The 23,513-nt window shown below is 37.8% G+C and overlaps 1 long non-coding RNA gene across 1 annotated transcript in view; it reads right to left on the bottom strand.

Moving 5' to 3' along the window:
* Positions 1-3,226: 3,226 nt before the first annotated feature.
* LOC148133198 (uncharacterized) overlaps positions 3,227-23,513 on the bottom strand; it is a 187,918-nt gene continuing 167,631 nt past the window's right edge. Inside the window, exon 6 of the long non-coding RNA XR_015746578.1 lies at positions 3,227-3,366. This is a non-coding gene — a long non-coding RNA (uncharacterized LOC148133198). The remainder of the gene's footprint in view (positions 3,367-23,513) is intronic.

Below are 23,513 nucleotides of genomic sequence, written 5' to 3'. Positions count from 1 at the left end.
TTTCACTTATGCAAACAGAACACTCTCTTTCTATCTATCTATCTCCCTCCCCCCCTTTCCATTTAGCTCACCAAACAGCCCAGGGGTTTTGTTTATTAGCCTCATACAGTGGGAATATGAACACAAAAGCAATCCCCGTACAGACTATTTTATTTCAAAACATAGTAAGCCAGACAGAAAGAAACAAATCAGGATTAATGCAAAAAAAAAAAAACAACAACCAATAAACCACTGAATACAGGTAGTCCTCAGTGGTGGGATTCAAATATTTTTGCCACCGGTTTGGTGGGCGTGGCTTGGTGGGCACACTTTGCGCGTGTGCACACACTTTGTGTACGTGCGCCAAACATACACTTTGTGCAGGCACAGAGGTGTTCTAACTCGCCTCCTGCAAGCCTGCACAAAACCGGTCACTTCAGCAGCTGCTGCGCAGCGCTATTCTGTGCCATGCAAGGCAGCTGTGCTTCAAGTTCAGCAGATAAAGGTGAGTATGGGAGACCGGGCGGGTGGGTGGCCCCAACAGCAGAGCAGTGGAGAGAACCGGGTCGGTCTCCACTGCTCATCACTGCTACCGGCTCACCAGAACTGAGCCGAACTGGTCAAATGGTAGTCCTTAACATACGACCACAATGGAAACCAAAATCTCTGTTGCTAAGTGAGACATTTAAGTGAATTTTGTCATATTTTACGGCCTTTCTTGCCAAAATTGTTAAGTGAATCACTGCAGTTGTTAAGCTAGTGACATGGTTGTTTTGTGAATCTAGCTTCCTCATTGACTTTGCTTGTCAGAAGGTTGCAAAAAGGAATCACAGGACTCCGGGACACTGCAACCGTCGTAAATGTGAATCAGTTGCTAAGCTTCTGAATTTTGATCCCATGGCCATGGGAATGCTATGTGAAAAAGTGTGAAAAAAATGGCCGTAAGTCCATTTTTTCAGTGCCGTTGTAGCTTTGAATGGTCACTAAATGAACTGCTGTAAGTTGAGGACTATCTGTATACCCCCAGATCCAAACTTAAGATAGACATAGCATGATATAAATGTCCCTGTTGTACCTTTCCATGACAGTTTGAGACTGTTGGTCTGAGTTAAATTATTTTCTCAAAAATTCATTTCAGATCAAGGAACTCTTTCTGCAAAGATGTAATTTAATTCTGTTTATTTAAGAGTTTGCCTTTATTATTATCTTTTATAAATAACTCAAGGTGGTGAACATATCTGATACTACTCCCATCTCCTATTTGCCCCACAACAACAACCCTGTGAGGTGAGTTGGGCAGTCACCCAGCTGGCTTTCATGCTTATGGTGAGACTAGAACTCAGAGTTTCCTGGATTTTTAGCCAGGTGCCTTCACCACTAGACCAAACTAGTTTATTTATCTATCTTTTATGCCAGATAGCAGAGACCAAAACAAAAATCCCCATTCTGTTTTCCTGTATATCTGATTAAGTTAACTTTCTGCCTCTCTTTTTTCCTATTCAATCACATTACAATGCACAGTAAGAAAATTAAAATTACCATATAAGAGATGAAATGAAATTAGACTGCTTAGGAGAAAAAAAAAATCTTAATCACATAGATCCGTGGTGGCGAACCTATGGCACGCATGCCAGAAGTGGCACGCAGAGCCATTACTGCCAGCACTCAAGCACTCACCCAGAAAAGTTCTACTGTGCATGCGTGTGCACCGCCCGCCTGCCAGCTGATTGTCAGGTATCTGGCACACATGCACAGGGACACGGCGGTGTGCAGGAGACATTCACGCACACACAGAAGCATGTGGTGCATGTGGGGGGGGGGTCGTGTGCGCATGCACAGAAGCATCAGCACTGGTTGCATGTGCATGCACAGGAGGCATGGAGGGCACACACATTGCCTTCTGGGTGATGGCATGAGAGGACGAGCAGGCAAGCGCGTGCGCAATTATTGGCACAGAAGCCCAAAAAGGTTAGCCACCACTGGCATAGAACATAGGGCTAGAAGGGTTGCTTCTAGTCCAATCCACTGCTCAGGGCAGGAACATTACATCTATGCTTAGATACACTTACTTATATTTGTTTATATTTATTACCGGTACTTATTTATATTTATATATTTCCAATATTGCTGTGATTTCACATCCCTCCACTATCCCTACCACAAATGGTGGATTGAAAGTTCTCCCTGAAGAAAAAATATACATGAACTACTGAATTTGCAGAAACGTATTTTAAATTATTATATAGCCTTGCAAGAGATTGCAAATAAGCATTACACTAAATGGTAGATTCAGGAAAGACAAAAGAAGTAACAATACGTCATATTGTTAATCTATTATATCTGCTATCACAAGAAATACTGCTGATAGGCATTTATTTGGACAGCTTTAAAAGGCGAGTTAGATAAATTCTAGAGTTATTGATGGCTATTCATTAAGTCCACATACCATCTCCAGTAATTGTGGTTGTAGTCTGCCCTAAACCAATTTTGAGGGAAGATATGTTGGTGGTGGTATTGTATTTATGTTCTACCACCTGTTAATTTTCCACTGAGGGCTGATTGATCACTATAATAACCAAACGCTACACTGGCACTACATCATGTTATGACACAGCATGGCTCTTCTATTCTTGTCTTGGAGATTAAGAAGAAACAGCATGGCACCAGAGACTCTAAGCCATAAAAGGGGAAGAACAATATTTGTCCCCCTTGTAAGCAAATATTAAAGACATGTCATCTACGTTAGGTAAATATATCATATATTTAAACATCTTCGATGATTCTTAGGAGGATGTCCAAGAGGCCACAGATATTTTAGATTTTATTGCTCTCTGAAGTTAGAGAGAGAATTCCCATTTTGGAAAATCTTCCCAAGTCATTTTCCCCCTTTTAAATTGGAAAGACTGATATTGGAAAGGCCCAAAGGAGACATGACAGAAAAGGAACATGGATCTTCTAGTTGCAAAATAAGTCCCTTGGCTCAAGCCAGAATTGAATCTACAACAGCCTCAAAGTCAGCACAGAATGTCTATGGAGATTCTCAGTCATCCAAGTCATGGTCATCCCAAAAGTGCTTTCTCAAGAGGCAACTGGGCTTTCTTTGTTTTCCCTTGAAGTTATTTTGCTTCTCATCCAAGAAGAAGAGCTGAAGAAGCTTCTTGGATGAGATGTGAAATGTCTACAAAGGAAAGCCAAAAAGTCCAGTTGCTTCTTGAAAAAGCGTCTTTGGGACAACCATGACCTGGATGACTGAGAATCTCCGTAGATATTTAACTATGGACTTTGTGGTGAACACCCTTCGAATGGTGCAGGAGTATGAACGGACTTCCAGAAAAGTTGTAGACCACTTCAGAGCTGAAGAAGGTTCTTGGATGAGAAGTGAAACGTCTGCAAAGAAAAACCAGAAAGTCCAGTCACTTTTTGAGAAAGCACAGAATATTCCACCACTTGTTCCAAACTGAACACTTTTTAATAGCTGGGAGAGAAGTACAGCAAATAATTCTGATGTAGGAACATGCAACATTTCAGAGAGGTGTATGACGTAGATATGATTCATTTCAATGAGCTCTATTAGACCATAGAGGCTACAAAGGTGTTCTGTCTCACCTTTCCTCTTTCCCAAAATATGAAAGAGTACAAACTCACACCAACGCAGGCAGGCTAGCTGGCTCGGACTTCACAGAGTTAATTCTTTGGAACTGATAATATTCTTGGCATTCCCACATGTCCTGCCTGCCAAGTCTGAACTGATAAAGTTTTACTCACAGAAAATCACAAGGCAGTCCACAAAAATAGTCATTCACGAAGAAAATCTCAAGTAAGGTTAAACTTTGTCCCATACAAAGTTTCAGGAGAAAACACACCCACTTTTATCCCCTGTGGGGTGTGGCTCAATGACTCAGCTCACTCTCTGACCCTCCCACGCCTCCTACATTGCTGCTCACGTTTCTCCCTATGACGCTGCTTAGGATCGAGCCAACATTCTTCCTCTTTACTCCCTATCAGGGGCTGCTCCGATATGCCTTCCTCCTGATTAATCTCAGGCTGTTCCTCTCGGTTGTCTGATGGAACCTGAGGCATTATCAGGGAGGAAGGTCCTGGGGAGTAAGTCATTGCCAGAGAGGAAGGTCCTGGGGAGGAAGGCATTCCCAGTTCCTCCTCCTCATCTTCCAGGTCCTCTTCCTCTGACAGCATAGGCTCGGGAATCGGGGCCACAACACAAAGGTGCTTCAGGTCACACTGTCTTAAAGCTTCGTCAAACAGTTTAATCAGAGCAGAATCAGTTCAATCAACCACCTCAACCAGTAGTGGGATTCAATTTTTTTTACTACTGGTTCTGTGGGCGTGGCTATAATAACTATATTTAATTATTTTTCGTTAAAATTAATATAATTTTTGCTCTGGTCCCTTCACATTTTTGTCCTAGTCTTACCTGTTCATCAAAGCATAACCTCAGCATGCCATTCAAATACAAGGGTAGTCTTTGTTGCTCTTTCTTCTGTGCTACAAGCCTTCTGAAACGTATTCTAGAAGTCATGCTTACCTATGCAGTATTTCACAGCTTTCAGATGCCTCCAATTTTATTTATTTATTTTATTTTATTTATTTGATTTGTCAATTGTTTCCAAGATAATAAGTATAAGTGTATACATAGTTGTGAATACATGAAATGGGTATATATAAGAAAAATAAAAGAATAGAGAAACAATAGGACAGGGATGGTAGGCACGTTGGTGCGCTTATGCACGCCCCCTACAGACCTCTTAGGAAAGGGGTGAGGTCAATGGTAGACAGTCTAAGGTTAAAGTTTTTGGGGTTTGGGGAAGAGACTACAGAGTCGGGTAGAGTATTCCAGACATTGACCACTCTATTGCTGAAGTCGTATTTCCTGCAATCAAGTTTGGTGCGGTTTACTTTGAGTTTGTATCTATTGTGTGCTCTTGTGTTGTTATGGTTGAAGCTGAAGTATTCATTGACAGGTAGGACATTGCAATGTATGATTTTATATACCATGCTTAAGTCAGACCGAAGACGGCGTAATTCAAGGTTTTCTAGTTCTAGAATTTCAAGTCTGGTGGCATAAAGTATTCTACAACGAGTAGAAGAGTGGAGAACTCTTCTTGTGAAATATTTCTGGACTTTCTCAATTGTGCTAATATCAGATACGTAATGAGGGTTCCAGACTGATGAACTGTATTCGAGTATTGGTCTAGCAAATGTTTTGTATGCTCTGGTTAGTAGTGTGATATTACCAGAGAAAAAGCTACGTAGGATTAGGTTAACAACTCTTAATGCCTTTTTGGCTATGTAGTTGCAGTGGGCTAAAATATATCCAATTCAATATATAGTTCAAGAGTTTGGTGATGGTACACCACATATTTTCCGAGGAGGCTTGCAGGGGTGGGATTCAGTTTTTTTAACAACCGGTTCTCCTAGCCTGAGCATGGAAATTCTATACCTCTGGGAGGAAACTAGTCTCTTTCTGAGTTGCTGTCCATTCTTATGTAACCAAGACCGGCAGATAAAGTTTACAACATCAGTCCTCCAAAGAAGCCCAGAGTGGCCATCATCAATGCTTTAAGTAGGCTATTTTCAAAGCAAGGAGAAATGGTTAAACCTAAGTTAAATCTAAACCGTATGGATTGTGTTTAGTCTACATACATGTTTTTGTTTCTATTTTTCAAAAATTGTAAGAAAGAATAATTTAGAGGCTAAATGTGCTATTGAAATTAACTACCTTTGTCCACAGATTAAAATATACCTAACCCAGAGAGACTACAATCATCTTCCCTTTGGGTAATATTGATTTCTCAAGGCTGACATGGAGTTCCTTGGCCAGTGCAACTCCCTCTGCAAAGCTGTCATCCATTTCCTGCGCACTGAATGCAGAATATTCTGTGCACACAGCCCTTGTCCAACATAACAGAAAAATTACCAGTGCTGATTGCTGGCCAAACAACCAAGATTTTTCTCTAAGGATGTGAGCTCTTCTAAAGACATATGTGTCCTTCCACATGTGTCAAAAGATAAATATAACCATTGTCATGCTCAGTAAGAAATCAAATTCCAGTGGCACACTGAAATTCACATCTTCTCTTTGGAGCAAGGGAGATTACTCTCTTTCCAATGATCAGCAGCCCGTAAGAGCCAGAAATCACTCTTCAAATAATAATTAAACCAGGCACATCTCAGTGGCGTTTGTTTTCCCCTCTTTTTTGCTGATTGGGTCATCGTAATTATTGCTCTTAATTTCCAGTAAAAGGAGAAGTATGGAGCTCAAGGATATGAAATATTTTGTTGATAAGATAGATAGATAGATAGATAGATAGATAGATAGATAGATAGATAGATAGATAGATAGACAGACACAGAAAGAGAGACACAGAGAGACACACAGAGAGAGAGACAGACAGACAGATCTTCCCTCCCACATACATATACATATATTTTTTATTTATTTATTTATTTTTGTCAATTGTTTACAAGATAATAGGTATAAGTAAAACATAGTTATGAATACATGGATACATAAAAGAAACATAAAAAAATAAAAGAAACAAGAGGACAAGGACGGTAGGCACGTTGGTGCGCTTATGCATGCCCCCTACAGACCTCTTAGGAAAGGGGTGAGGTCAATAGTAGACAGTCTAAGGTTAAAGTATGGACTGTATTAATATCAGATACATAATGCAGGTTCCAGACTGATGAGCTGTATTCAAGTATTGGTCTAGAAAATGTTCTGTATGCTCTAGTTAGTAGACTGATATTACCAGAGAAAAAGCTATGCAGGATTAGGTTTACAACTCTTAATGCCTTTTTGGCTATGTAGTTACAGAGGGCTCTTGCACTTAGATCATTTGAGATGAGTACTCCAAGGTCCTTGACAGAGTTTAGATCATCAACAAGGTCTTGACTATTCAGCGTGTATCTTATTTTCTGAATTTTTTTTGCCAATATGTAAGACAGATCATTTATTTGTTGATATTTGAAGTTGCCATTTGTTTGTCCATTCTGATACATAGTCAAGGTCTTTTTGAAGGGTAGCAGTATTGTCTGTGATGTTGAATAGCTTTACATCATCAGCAAAGAGAACACAGTTGCTCTTGATATGATCACAGAGGTCATTTATGTAGAGTATGAAAAGAGTTGGTCCTAGAACACTGCCTTAGGGGACACCACTGTTGACAGGTACAGAATTTGATAGGACCCTCCCAATTTTGGCCATTTTTTGTCTGTTTGACAGGAATGCTTTTATCCAGTTATGCAGGTGTCCAGAGATACAGTAAGATTTTAGTTTTAGGAGTAGTTTGTCATGTACCACTGAATCAAAGGCTTTACAGAAGTCTATGTAGATTGTGTCTATTGCTTTGCTCTGATCAAGTTGTGTAGTTCATATGTTTTTGCAGTGTAAGAGTTGCAGATTACATGGTAGTTTTTTCCTGAAACTAAATTGTTTATTAGACAGTAGGTTGTTTGTTTCTAAGTGGAGGATGAGGGATTGGTTAATAATTGATTCCATGACTTTACAGGTGATGCAGCATAAAGAGATTGGTCTGTAATTTTCAACTAAGTTGGGGTCTCCCTTTTGGAAGACGGGGATGACCGTGGCTTGTGACCATAGTTTTTGGCAAGGAGCTGGTCCTGAAAGATTTTTCAAAGATTATGCTTAGAGGTTCTGCTATGCCAGTGGATAGCTTTTTTAAGAAGTAGGCACATATTCCATCCGATCCAATAGATAGAGATGGTTTTAGATTGCGTAGTGCTTTTTCAACATTTTCTTCTGTAAAATCAATATGTATTAGATCATTGTAGTTGTCTGTGGTTCGACTAGGAAATACCGAGCATGATCCATTGCTATTTACAAATACTGAGCCAAAGAATGTGTTAAAGATGTTGGCTTTAATGGTGTCGTCATTGCAGTCTTTACCATTAGGTCCTATCAGGGGTGGGATGGACCTTGAGTCTTTTAGTTTGTTGTTTACAAAATTGTAGAAAGCACAGGTGGAATTGGTGCGTAGAAGGTTTTCTTCTTGTTTAATGTGATAATTGGTGCATTCAGTTTTTATCTGGTGGCATAAATTTTTGTATCGGCTTTTGAAGTTGGCAACGTGACCAAATTTGTTTTTCTGCCAAAGTGATTTCTTTTTGAATTGAAGCTTCCTTATTGTTATGGGTAATTTATTTTTTCTGGTTTTGGGAGTTGTTATTGGTACATATAGTTTGATGACTCTTTTGACTTCAAGTAAAAATATGTTGTAATCGTCTTCTACAGTATTGCATCCAGAGAATAGAAATTGCCAATCAAGGGATGAGAGATCATTCTCTATAAGATCATAGTTGCCTTTTTTGAAGTTATAATTGGGGATTATGTCATTGTGATTATTTTTGTGTGGACGTATGTTGAGACAAAAGTCAGTCATGTTGTGGTCACTGTTGGAAAAGAGTTCTTTAATATTTTTTTTAGAACAAATTTTATTAATTTTCAAAAACAATACACAAACCAACAAAATATAAAATGTAAGAACATAGAACATCTTTTAAGAAAACAAATAAAACATCTTGTTTAAGTACAGCATAGTTCCAAATTATCCCATTTCCATACAAACACAATTTAATATGCATCTTATATATTCAACTTCATATCTTATTACTCTTTTTCCAATTTCTCACTATTTTCCCCTTTACTTCTATTCAATTTTATTCATTAAACTTATACTTTCATCTATCTTATTTACAATTTCATATGTTCTCATCCAACAATCTTAATTCTCAATAAGCAAACATAAACAAACAAAACACGTAACATGAAAACATAAAACTTCTTTTTAGAAAGCGGCTTAGCCCCGGGTTACCTCTTTTTGTGCAGACATTAATCAAATTCATGCTCACCTTATATACTATTTCAATCTTATTTAACATTCTATACTTTCTATATGTCTTCTCCCCTCTTTTCACTCTCTTAATTCTATTTTATTTACTTCATCTCAATTTAAATCATTATACTTGTATCTTTTGTCCGTTCTTTTTCAATTGTCTATTTATCTTTTCTCTTTAATATAAATTTTTGCCTGTAATCAGTGGTTGAAGCATGATGCCTTTCTATCTTTTCCCCAATTTAACACTTAAAATACTACATAATTTCCATTCTGATTCTGCTTAGTACATTCTAAATAACATTTTAAAATAAAATAAAAAACACAATAGGCTTATAGTAAAAACAATGTCCCATAACAAATTAATTAGTTAAACTCTATTATTAAATCTTAGGTATTTTACACATAGATATTAGGTAATATTAAATCTTAGATATTTTACACATTCCCTACAATATTCTATTAACACATATAATATTCCAGTTTTCTAACTCTATTTCAAATACAAATACAATCTTGTGTACTTTTGCAGAATCTCTTTAAGTCGTATTTTACCCTTTATCTCTAAAAACAACCCTGTTTTTTAGCATCTTGTTTTAAGCCTTTATAACTTCTTTTTCCCTTTTCCCTTCCTTTCTTATCAAATCTAACCTTTTTACCCCCCCCCCTCCCATCTCTCAATCTCCACCCTTTTAGTCTCCCCTCTCTGTTGTATTTCTCTTTTCTGTTGCTTTCTGACATTATATCGATTTTTCACCTTATTTTTCCCTTCTTGGTTGTTTTTTTAGATCTTGAATTCTCCATTTTCTTTCCCCCTTTTCCGTTTTCTTCATCAACTAAAATAGTTTGTCCATTAAAGATGGCTTCTCCTTCATCCCAGCTTTCTGATTGCTATATTTCCTGATAGGTAGAAATCGCCATTTCTAAGAAGTGGAAAACAGATCCAAAAAAGCCCTTGCCTTCTTGTTCCTCTTCTTTTAGCTTTTTAAATTCCATTTTCAATTCTTCCACGGATAATGCCATTGTTTTATTTTTATTTTTTTAAACAATCCAAGTGTTTTTAGACTTTCAAAAAATAGTTTGCAAAAGTTCCAAAGTCATCAAGCAATTCAAATCAACACAAACTGTTTCATTTAGCACTTTCTTCTTTTAATACTTTCTCTTCCTGGGGTAGAGTTCAATTACACAATTCCAAAATAATTTCTTAGAAGTCTTATTACAGTTTAATCTCTGATCTTATAAACTCCAAGCAGTCTCCTCCAGCAGAATTTTAATATAAATCATTTGCCTCTCCCTTCCCACTTATAGCAAAAAAAAAAAAAAAAGATTTTAAAATATCATTGTTCAGAAATCTTTGATGTCCCCTTGGCTTTAATTTTCAAAATTAGTTACCTTCTGTTGCCAAAGTGGGTGTTTCTGATTTCCATTGCTATCTCCGTAGGGAAGGAGAGTGAAGCAGAAAAAACTTTCCCTTTTCACTTTCATCCGCAGCTTTTTCAATCTTCTTGGGAACAATGTATCCTTTAAAAAGCTAAATTTCCAGGGTGTTCAGATGTTACTTATTGTCCCGGTTCAGCCAAAGACTTTCACTTTCTCCACTTCCTCATGCACAAAACTTGTCCAGCTGAGAGGTTCTTTGTGGCGGCCATTGCTGACCGCCGCTCCACCACCTTTGGAAAAGGGAGTTTAGCCGGCTGAGGAAGGGGATTGCGATGTCCAAAGACCCCTGTCCGGATCTCCCCGGTCTTCAGTTATCCCTACAGGATAACTATAGCCTCCAGATCCAATTGGATCGGAGGCACTCCAGCAGCGAGCGCGGCAGGGATCGTGCAGGAACGCGAATTCCTGCCGCCACCGAAGCCTGACAAACCAGAACTCCCCCAAAAGGGTTCTTTAATTTGTATTCCATAAATTGAATTCAAACTATTGCAGAAGATGAGATCGAGGCAGTTGTTAAGTCTAGTGTTGTTGGTTACTAGTTGTTCTAGTCCCAGATTTGTTACTGCATTGTAGAAGGTTGCATGTGTGGGTTCAGTTGTACATTCGTTAACGGTCCAGTTAATATGAGGTAGATTGAAGTCACCAAGAAAGATAAAAGCATGTTGGCAGGATGCTGCCCATGTTAGTAGTATATTTAGCTTGTTTGCATGTTCAATGTCATAATCAGGGGCTCTGTAACATAGTAAGAACTGAAATGTGATATTTAAGGACAGTTCACAGATGATGGTCTCAGGAATAGCAAGCTCCTGGGTAACTTGGATGTTTTTTAAATGTAGGGACTTTTTATAGAAGATAGCAACACCACCTCCTCTACGGATTTTGCGATCTGATCGGTAAACATGATAGTCTCTTACTGTGGTAATGGAGTCAGGGAGAGATGCATTGAGCCATGTTTCACAGACAAATATGATGTTGAATTTAGCCATATTTAGTAAGAGGAGAAATTCAGGTATTTTATTTACAAGGCTTCTTGCATTGAGTAGCTTGCATTTAAGGCCAGTTGTGGTTGGAATAGAGGTAGTTAGGGGTGTGCGTGCCTAGTTTTGAGTGATGTTGGATTGGATGGGGTGGGGTTGGAAGTGGAACTGTGGGTTGTGTGACTTTCTTTTGATGCAATCAGTTCTGTAGTCAATGTATAGGTCCTTTTCAGTGAAAATTGTGAAAGTTTTCACAATTGTCTAGATGGTTTTTGAATTCTGCACAGAGTTCACAGAAGCGGATTCTTTGCAGTATGGATAAGTCTGGTCTTAAGCGAAGTTTTTTGTGGTTGGGATTGGTTTTTGCAATGGCATTTATTGTATGAATGAATGTGCGTTTGCTGGACTCATTTTTGCATACAACTCTAGAAAATCTTGGGGCCACAGAGCCGTCACTTTACAGTATTTGCACCCAGGGCCATCTCTGGTTATTTTAATGATATCTTCAGGAGAGATGTTTGTTGTATTTGAGTTGCTTATGATATCACGAACTTTGGTGATGTTGTCTGATTCGTTGGTGTCTTCGAGACCAAATAAGATGGCATTTGTACATTTCTGTTCACGTTCCATGGTGTCTTTGATGAGTAAGGAGATATTATTTGTGGAATTATTTGAAGGGATCATTTTGTTGTTGTTGTTGTTGCAAATGGGTATTAGCTTTAGTGAAAATAGGGACCAAAAACTACTTATGATTATGCAAAGAAGTTTCTTAAATTCAGTTTGTCGGTTGTTTGTAATAGGAAATTTCTAATGAAAACATTCGGCTCTAAAAATGCCGAGGATCTTCCAAAGGGGTTTGTTGCCCGAGTTGCGGGACATGAAAGCAGTGAATTTAATATGATATCTTCAAACTTTTTTAAAAAAAGGAGAGTAAATATCAGATATGTACCTCCATTGTTGTGATGATGATGGTGGTGGTGGTGGTGGTATTGTAATTAAAAAGTACTTGATGCTTGAAAGATTTTGAGTAAATTCTCACTTTATTGCAAGGTTCAAGCCCTTTTTAGGCCATAGCATTATTATTCATTTAGACATAACTATTTATGTACTCTACACATGTCTAGCTATAATCATACAGATAGCCTCTAACCAGACTATAGTCACTTGATGACCAAGAACATAATGCAAGGTTTGTATAACAGTATCTTCCAAATGCAAGAGGGCCTGCTAACATTAAGAATATGGTTTCCCCCCAAATGTTATCCTTTGCAGATGTTTATTCTACAGATAGAGCAAATACAAACTTTAATGTAAAGGCATGCTGGAGGCCAAGCTCCAGGTTCTGAAAAAGGCTGATCATGCTTCCATACCATCCTCTTTTGTCTGAGAGACTAGTTATTAGATTGTCTCCAACACAAGGATGCCTGCTTCTGCTGATGTCTGAGTCTAGCAATTCATAGCCACAACTGCATGCTCCTATCTTAGTGAGCAAGTTAAACAAATACATTTGTTTGTTATGGATCCACAAATGGAAAGGAGCCAAATAACTTATGCAACACCATTTCCTATCCCATAAATCTATAGTCCTCTGTACAGATATTCCACCCCCCCATCATTTCCAGAAATCTTATGTCATAATCAGAAAATATTTTGCAATGTGACTTTAGAGAAAGCAAGCCTGAATCACTTTAAGTATGCAAATAAAAAATTACTAAGGTGTAGGGAATTGGGTGGACAGCAGAGAAGGAAAAGTTAAGAACTAAACCAGACATTAGGCATACATAACGTCAGAAAAGGCTGAAAACTTTCTGTCCTCTGAGGGAAAAAAATGACAGGTATCTCAATGGCAGGCCTACCTTACTGTTTATCTTTTGGTCCAAGAGGTTTGAGCTTTATTTATCTCCAACCAATAATCTATAAATATCTAGATTTCCCATCCTTTCAGTAGGTAGCATAGAGCCCCATTCCAGCAATTTTGGCAAAAAGATTACCGAAATAAAAGGAAAACCTATAGGTTGTCCTCAGCTTATGACCATTTGTTTAAAGTTACAGTGCTGAGGTAAAAGTGACTAATGACAGATGTTTACACATATGATCACTGCAGTTCCCCATAGTCGTGATCAAAATTTGGTTGCTAGGCTACTGACATGTATTTATGATGATTGCAGAATCCTGGGGTCAGGTGATCACCATTTGCAATGTTCCCAGGGGCTTCTGACAAACAAAATTAATGCAGGAAGCCAAATTCGTTTAAAAAATTGTGATTTGGTTAATGACCACAGCAAAAAAAAAAAAAGTAAAATTGACTATAATGTACTTAACAATTATATTGCTCAGTGGCGGAAGTTCCCAATTGCGGTCATAAGTCAAGGACTACCTGTAATAGTTTGCTCTTTTGGCTCTTCCTTTTTCCTACTTCTTTAAAGTATACCACAACCTACTATTTGATAAGATAGAAAAATATGGGATAGACAGCGTCTCTACCAGATGGATTCTGACTAAACAACTGCACTCAACTTGTAGTTCTTAAAGGAGCTGCATCTATGTGAGGGAAGTATGCAGTGGGGTACCCAAGGCCAGGTATTAGGTCCAGTAATCTTAGGTCCAGTAATCTTCAATATCTTCATCAATGATTTAGACCAGGGTATCAAAGTCAAGGCCCATGGGCTAGATTCAACCTGCAATTTGGTCGAATCTGGCCTGCAATGAGGTTGGATTTGGCCTGTAAAGTGGTTAGATCTGGCCTGCAATATGGTCAGATCCGGTCTGCAGGGCCATCCTAGGCAACCCAATGTGAAGAGGAATGATCAGGCCAGTATAGCTTCAGCCAAGTCTACCCAGTGCAAAGAGGAAAGATCAGACCAGCGTAGGTTCAACCCAGTCTACCCAATGAGAAGAGGAAAGATCAGGCCAATGTAGTTTCGACCCAGTCCACCCAATGTGAAGAGGAAACATGTCAACAGTTTGGGGAGTGGCATCAAGCTGGCCACGCCCACCCACTTGGCCACACATCCCCTGAGATCAATCACAGCCTTGATGAGGCCCTCAATGAAATTGAGTTGGACACCTCTGATTTAGAAGAGAGGATCAAAGGGGATCAAATTTGCAGATGACACCAACCTGGCGGGAATAGCTAATGCTCCAGAAGATAGGCTCAAGATACAGAAGGATCTTGACAGACTTGAACATTGGGTGCTAACTAACAAAATACAATTCAATAGTGAGAAAAGTAAGATTCTACATTTAGGCAAGAAAATGCATAAGTATAAAATAGATAGTACCTGGTTCAACAGTAGTAACTGCAAGGGGATCTTGGAGTCCTAGTGGACACTTACTTAAATATGTACAGCATAGCAGTGTGCTGTAACTGCCAAAAAAGCCAACCCAGTTCTAGGCTGCATTAACAAAGAGATAGAATCAAGAGCTTATAGGTCTTTACCACAAGCAGCTGTGGGACACTCTGATCACTGCATGATTCACCTTGTACCTGCCTAGAGACAAAGACTTAAAACCATGAAACCAACCATTAAATCAGTGAGGACTTAGTCTGATGAGGCAAAGCTGAAGCTCAGGCTTGCCTTGATTGCACTGATTGGAATTTTTTTTGAAGATACCCTCTGCAGACCTTGATGAGTTCACAGATATTGTAACATCATATGTCAGCTTCTGCAAAGACTTATGTGTATCAGTAAGGAACCTGAAAATATATAGTAACAATAAACCTTGGTTCACAACTAAACTTAAGCAGCTACATCATTCCAAAGAGGAAGCCTACAAAAAAGGTGACAGAATACTATACAATCAGGCCAGAAACATATTAACAAGAGAGATCAGAGCAGCAGCAAGAAACTACTCTGAAAAGTTAAGGAATCAGTTCTCAACAAATGAACCAGCAAACATGTGGAAAACTCTTAAAAACATCATTGGCTACAGCAAACCTCCTTCCCAGGCAGAAGGAAATCAACAACTAGCAGATCACCTGAATGTGTTTTACTGCAGGTTTGAAAGGAAACTACAGCCACCTATCTCCACAACCCCATCTTAAGCACACCAACAACAGCCAAGCCACCTACAACTGACCCCAATCCATTGGGTTCACAACCTCTGGTGATCACAGAAAAAGAAGTGCAAGATCTATTTCACAGACAAAAGCCAGGAAAAGTACCAGGGCCAGACAAGATAACTCCTTCTTGCTTAAAAGTCTGTGCTGACCAATTGGCCCCCATCTTCACCCGAATCTTCAATAAATCACTAGTGATGTGTTATGTTCCTTCTTGCTTCTATATACTCTACTGTCATCCCAGTGCCAAAGAAGCCCTCCATCAAGGAATTGAATGACTACAGGCCAGTTACTCTAATATCTGTAGTTATGAAAATCTTTGAAAGGCTAGTGCTGTCCCACCTGAAAACCATCACGATCCACTGTTAGATCCCATGGAGTTTGCATGCTGAGCAAATAGATCGACAGATGATGCTGTTCCTACTTGGCCAATAAAGAATTCTATTCTTAAAAAAAAGAGCATGTGAAGTGTTAATAACACTTTGGTAAGATCACACTTGGAATATTGCATCCAGTTTTAGTCACCATGATATAAAAAAGATGTGGAGACTCTAGAAATAATGCAAAGAAGATCAACAAAGATGATTAGAGGACTGGAGGCTAAAACATGAACAGTTGCAGGAATTGGGTATGTCTAGTTTAATGAAAAGAATGATTAGGGTTGATATGATAATGTTCCAGTATTAGACAGGCTGCCACAAGGAAGAGGGGATCAATCTATTCTCCATAGCATCTGAAGGCAGGACAAGAAGCAATGGACAGAAATTAATCAAGGAGGAAGCAATCTATAGGTATGATGAAGATTCTAAAACAGAGGATTCTATGATAAACAGACTGATCTAGATAAGATTTTGATGGGTACTGATGAGAAGGTGATTAAAAAATTATATGGTTATTTACTGGGAATTAAATTAGAAGAAGAACAAGTTAAAGAAACTATGATTGTATGGGGGAAGAATTTTGGATATGGGATTGATTTAGAGAAATGGCAAAAATTGTGGTTTCAAAATTATAAAATGACAATGTCAACAGCATATAAGGAAAATTTGTATAAGATGTTTTTACAGGTGGCACTTTCCCCGACAAGAATAGCAAGAATGTTCAAGAACAAATCTGAAAAATGCTGGAAATGTCATCAGATACCTGGCTCATATTACCATATGTGGTGGACTTGTGAGGATGCTAAAAATATTGGACTAAAATTCGCATGTGGTTGGAAAAAATGACAAAAAACGAAAATCAATAAAATTGTTTTCAGGGGAAAAAAGGAGGAAGCAATCTAGAACTAAGGAGAAATTTCCTACTAGTTAGAACAATTAATCAGCAGAATGAGTTGCCTCCAGAAATTGTGGGTGCTTCAGCAATGGAAATTCTTAAAAAGATATTCAACAACCATTTGTCTGAAATGATAGTTTTCTGCTAACTGGATCAGGCTAGAAGATTTCCAAGATCCCTTCCAACTCTGTTGTTCTGCTATCTGAGGGTCCATATTAGTCTTCATTGCATGACATTGCTAGTTGATCTGGAAATCAAGACCCAATAGGAACAGGAAGAGAAGCTGGATGTGTTTAGCTTGCAACAAAGAAGACTAAGGGAGAAATGATGGAAGAGGAAGAAGGGTGTGGAGAGATGTTTAGAGAAATAATCTGCCTTCCACAGTGATAGACTCATAGGACAATTTGAAATGGTGACTGGATGGAGAAGATTAAATGAATTCCTGCACTGAGCAGAAGGTTGGGCTAGTTTTCATAGATGCTTTTTTTTATCTTGCAGAGGAGGAATATTTATTAGTAAGTGTTGTATACAAAAATTAATAAAAACTGCATGATGAGGACAGGCAATGAAGAAGTCTGCAACATATTCCCAGTAGTGACTCGAAAGCCAGGATCAGGTATGTAATGTACAGGAATATCAATCCTCAGCTAAAGTATTTGAGTGAAAAAAAGAATTCAAAGTCCCAGGATGCTGGTCTGCTAAGAAGGCAGAAAGAAAATCTGTAGCTTTTGTAGAAACTATTCCTAGTCTGTTTCTATATAGGACTTTAATCCCGCCTTCATTTTGAGGTGGTTTGCAGTACTAATCAAGCAAAACAAAAAATATTAATTTTGACTTAATTGCAGAAAGTAAAAAATGGAAAATAGCACTAACAATTATAATATAGCTGCCAGTTGGACTATTTTTAAAAGAAGGGAAACGAGCAAACATAAAGAATATATCAAAAGAACTTGGGCTCTTAGATGGAAGCTATTGAACAAGATAAACTACGCTGCATGATGAATGACAAAAGATTGTGTGAATTATAGCCCTAAACATCTGGAGAAGAATAGGTTGGCTATCCCAGTTGAAAAGTCACGAGAAATTAGAGCAATTTTTCATAGCATCTAAAAGATAGTGACAAAAGGACCAGATGCACTGCAGGGGGCAGGAGACTCATAGTTTGAATTCAGTTACGCAGAAATGCAAGTGACCTATAGTCTTTTCATATGGGCCATGGGAGGAGGAATGACTTAACCTGTCTATCTTAAGAATGCAGTTAGTTAATTGGAAAGATGACTTGGTTTCATTCCAAAGGGAAGTCTACAAAGCCCTATTACTTCCCAGCAAAGGCTGAGCGCTGACTATTTTATTTTTACTAAAGGCAAAGTGATAAAATTTAAGCCTTTGCTCTGTACATTGTATGAACATTCTCCCAAAGTTATAAAGAGTAAGGTGATGAGAGGACCATCCTTTGATGTCTTAGAAATTATGCTGTACTAATAAAAATATAATAGAGGCGGGATTTGAGCTGTGAGGCTGCCAGGCCAATCACAGTTGGCATTAATTATGTGACATGAAGGCAGATTTATTTTTAGCTCAGCAGAATAAATTGAATGATAAACCTAAACAGAAGCAAACAATTATATTAATAATGAAAGATTGGGGAAATGATGTTTTGCCTTGTTCCCCCAAGTTGCTGCCTTGCCAATGACTTCTCATCATGATTGTACCTATAGACCAGAACATCTGGAATGACACAGATTGGGAAATGGTTCCTTCCAAAAGTTTGTATTTTGTAAAGCTTCTATAGATGCAACACTGTTCCATGTTTTTCCTATTATTCTTTTACATCTCCAGAAAATTGGACAGGGGGACAGGGTACGAGAGGGAGAGGAATTGAAAACTTTTATTCAATTTCCACAAATTTTAGGTTGCTTCTGGAAACAGTGTGGTTTCAAAGTGTGCAAGAATATTTTAGATGACTGTTCTTACTACCATGCTTCTCTGAGCAACAATTGCATATTTGTATAAAACCAATCCTTTGATTTTCACTAGAGATTATACTTCAAATATATGAAATACATTTAAACAAGCTTTAAAAATCTATTTTACAATAAACAGTCTCCACCTATGCTATCAGTGCACAGTCTCTCCCCATTGTCTATAGTTGGATGTGGAATCAAAAAACTGATATTCCTTTTCTGGGTGTTTAGATGCAATTCCTGACGGAGTTTGAACTGGAACATGATCTGCAGGGTAGTGTCTAAAGTTGCCAGGTTAAAAGCCCTCCAAAAGTAGTTTTAAGAGGAAATTATATTGGTTTTAGTTTAATTATTTATTTCCATTATTTGTATACCGGCACAATGCACATCTCTAGGCAGTTTACAAACCTGGGTCATAAAACAATAAAAACCATGAAAGGATTGAAACCTGTGCATGGGACTGAAGCATCATTGGTCATGCTGAATGATTACCTTTGTTGAGATCTACATGGGAGCAATGCATATTTTCTGGCTGTATTAGACCTCTTTATGCCTTTTTATTCCACTATGTGCAAAAAGTCAGGACCGATACTACATTATCCTTCTGGACAACTTCTACAGGAGTTCCATTCCTTCCTTAGTTAACAGTTCCACTGGGAAAGGACAAATTTCCTAGTAGCCATTCTAATCTGGGGCTGCAAAGTTCCTTCCTCTCCCCTCGGCTTTTCAACATCTATTCAGAGGTCTTCAAACTTGATAGCTTTAAGACTTGTGGACTTCAACTCCCAGAATTCTTCCTCCAGTCATGTTAGCTCAGGACTTCTGGGAGTTGAAGTCCACAAGTCTTAAACTTGCCAAGTTTGAAGACTCTTGATCTATATGAAGCCACCAGTGCATGTCATCCATTGATTTAATGCCCAGTTTAAGAAATATATGAACAGTATCCAACTTTGTGTTGTTACTCCAGCCCAAGCCAGGGATGTTGTCACCATCTGGCCCTGATTTCTGGAGGCTCTTAGATCTCTTGGTTTTTTCGAACAGAAACTGAATCCAAGGAAGGAGTTGATATTTGTTTCTCATGGTCAGCCCCAGTAGTGTTTCCCATGAAGGAAGGACCTTCGCTAAAGAAGCATGTCCTTGCTGCTGTGCTCAAGTATCATCCTGGAATCATAGCTACCCATAGCTATAGCTGATCAATCCTTTGCACGCTCTAGCCATCATGCCAGTTACAGCCCTAGCTAGAACAGGAGGATCTCCTGGGATTCCCACCCTCAGCCCTACTTATTTGGACACACATTATTCCATGTGCATCCAACATAGGGCCATCTTCAAAGACTACTTGGAACCTACAGTGGGTGGAAAGTGCAACAGTTTGAACATCATCTGGCATTTATTGCCATGACTGTGTTACATCTGTGCATCTTGTATTCAGCTGCCTATGGAATTCTGAAAGTAATTCAAAGTGATGGTTTGGGATTAGCAAGTCCTGTATAGCTTAGGTATTTCCTCTTTTCTAACCAGAGTCAACTCACCCAATAAGACCATTGCAGAAGAAACTGCTGGTGTTCTCCCATTTATACAAGAAAGCAAAACAGATTGAAACTGGAATGAATAGAGAATTGCAGGCACTACTTCTCACTGGTAGTGCCTGATTAAGAGCAGACACTACATTTGACCTCAGCCAAAAGATCAAGAACTCTTATTATTACTTGTATTTTATCTCACAGTTGGATATTTATTTATTTTATTTATTTTATTTATTTATTTGATTTGCCAATTGTTTACAAGATAATAAGTATAAGTGTATGCATAGTTGTGAATACATGAAATGGGTACATATAAGAAAAATAAAAGAAGAATAAGAGAAACAATAGGACAGGGACGGTAGGCACGTTGGTGCGCTTATGCACATTTTTTGTGCATTTTAACTTTGACCTGATGGGCAAATGAATTCCATCGTATTTGTTGTTATTGCTTTTATAGTCTTATTTGTACTGGTCCAGGACTATAATAAAGATTTGTTCTTGTACCAATGTTTGTGGTAGTGCCAGGTTTGTGGAATAATCTCTAATTTGGGATTCAGTTAATCCCCACTTTGGTTCAGTAACTGGAAAGAGGTTTAAAACAAACTTTTCCTTTGGGCATTTGGACTCATTTGATTAAGTTATTTATTATCAGGGTTCAAATTAATATGGTGTTTTATTGTGGAGGTTTTAATTTATATTGACTATAATTCTGGTGGTATATACACCAAATAGCATTCAGTATAAATTGATTTGATTTAATTTAAATGGCATTACTAGTGGTATAGTTACCTTTCATGTACATTATATTTCCCCCTTTCTACCATGTATATTAAACCAAAAATCATTGTTTTCTCGGAATTTTTGGAGGAGCTCTAAGGGGTTACATCTAACCCTAGGTCCTTAGGTTGTATTCTTTTGTTTCACACATCAAAAAGTTTTCCCTTTAGGATTCAAACCTTTTGTTTTCTTGGAAATTGGGGTGGAAACATTTGGTTAAGTGAAAGATAGAAGCAGAACAGTAGAATAAACATTATTACTCAAAAGCTCTTTAGATAAATTCAGAAGTTTCCTCTTTGGTGAATGTATATTTTCTACTCCAAAGTGCTTCCCATCAAGCATTAGTAAAATCCAGGATATTAAACATTTCTGAAATAGATTTTAAAGAATCACCTTTATGTATTTAATCACAATCACTGTTCTCTTCAAAAAGTGAGAGGAATCCAATTGCGTGCAATAATATGCCTTGACCAGGTCATAGGCCTGAACAGTAGGCCATAACTGAGGCACCACAACTACCAGAAAAATGACTTTCTGGAAGAAAAAGTAATAGCAATACACTTTGTAAGTGGATGTCCTACAGAAAGAGAAATGTGGTTACTAAATTGTGTGTATGCTTGCATCCTTTATACCATAATGAAATTACAAGCCACAGTTGAGCAGTCACAGAAAACAAACTTATCCTTCATTCCAGAGTGTCAGCCACACAAATGTCCACATGAACTAAAGTTCCTCCTTTGCAGATAGCTCAAGGGGAAAAGGATTCCATCCTTTGTATTAGCTGAGTTGAAATCATGAATGCATTCAAGAACCAAAAAAAAAACCACACAACTATCTAACAGAACAATACAGAAGGGCCAGGAGTTGCATTGAGTGTTCCCAAGCAGCAAGTGTACCTGTTGATTCAAAAGCAATATGTTTGGGAGCCGCTTTAATTTAGTCCAAAGTTAAGAAATATAACTGTTTTTGCTTCCATTCTATATGCCTTAAACAAGTGTGACAGAAAGGCAGCTATTATTCATCTATAAATGGTCCTGAAATCTTAACTCCCAGCATCCTTTTACTCCCTTTAATTCCACTGTTCAATCTTGGCTCTTTCTAATGTTCTCTTTCTTTCCAAGTTCTCTCTCTACTCCCTCACAATGATCTATATTTCAGGTCAATCAGTGCATAACAGTTCCAGCGAAATAAAATGAACACACCTGACAATGTCTCATAATTCATCAAAGAGGCACAATCTGAACCCCCACAGATGCTTTATGGCCCTGGAAAACCCTGGATACAGCCTCCAGAATACAAATAGATATCCAAATTTGAATTCAATACAGATAAAGCAAGAGGAACATTTAAATAGTTTCAGCCCATTGTTGTGCTTTGTGTTTGTCCTGATTTAGGGTAGGTATAACCCTGGATACAGCCTCCAGAATTATAATTGGATAACAAAGTTGTTATCCAATTATAATTGTTAATATGACAGAATGAAAAGTTATTAAATTCAAGACTGAAGAACAATAATCACATTAGCTATATTTGATTGTAAACCACTTTAAATATAACTGAGCTCAAATGTCATTTTTGTCTCAATTCCAGCATTGCTTTGAACGTGGCTGCTGGCATACTACCCAAAGATCAAATGTGATATCTAACCCACTTTGCAATACATCTATTGAGAAACTGGGTTTCACTGGAGGTTTTCAAGAAGAGACTAGACAGTCACTTATCTGAAATAGTATAGGTTCTCCTCTTGAGCAGGAGGCTGGACTAGAAGACCTCCAAGGTCCCTTCCAGTTCTATTCTATTCTATTCTATTATCTCAAATGCAATTGTTGGAAATTAAAATTTTAGAAACGGGGAATGAGCATAGCTGAACTTTAAAAATATACCTACCCTGAATCAGGACAAACACAAAGCACAACAATGGGCTGAACCTATTTAAATGTTCCTCTTGCTTTATCTGTATTGAATTCAAATTTTGATATCTATATTCTTTGTGGTTTAGTTGTTACACACATTCAATGCTGGAATTCAGCATTCTACTTTCATGGATAAAATGCCTTCTATCAGTGGACCTAAAGCAGAAATGCTCACTTAGTTCTATAGGTCTTCAAGAACCATTACATTTAGATAATAAAATACAATAATAGAATATCTAGAATTTTAGAAAATAATGAATATATAAAGATGTATTTCTTTTTTTGTTATCATATCTATAGAATGTTTTTAGGATAGATTTGGGAGGATTATATGAATTGTTATAAAATAAACTAAGTAAATTATAGTCATCTCGCAAAGTATGAATGAATAAAATTATAGTCAAATGATTGTTTAATAGTGATACTAGGGTAATCAATTTTTGATTGATAATATGAATTATTATGCAATGTAACTGTAATTGAGACTATGAAATGGATGCACAAAAAATTTGTAAACCAACCGACACACTGCTTGTACATTTATGAAAGAAAGTTGGATGTTTTTATGTTTTGTTTGTTTTTGTTTGTCTTTAAAAACCAATAAAACTTGTTTTTTTTTTTTTTTAAAAAAAGAACCATTACATTTTGAAGATGATGGGTTAGGGAAACTATACTAGATTTGGCATGCAGATAACAGATGTTGCAGGAATAAATGTGAAGTGACTTCCT

Source organism: Notechis scutatus, chromosome 1 (genome assembly GCF_049901735.1).
Source record: "Notechis scutatus isolate UNSWTSFEM ecotype Mainland chromosome 1, rNotScu1.2, whole genome shotgun sequence".
Taxonomy (NCBI): domain Eukaryota; kingdom Metazoa; phylum Chordata; class Lepidosauria; order Squamata; family Elapidae; genus Notechis; species Notechis scutatus.
This window is presented reverse-complemented; position numbering and strand designations above follow the sequence as displayed.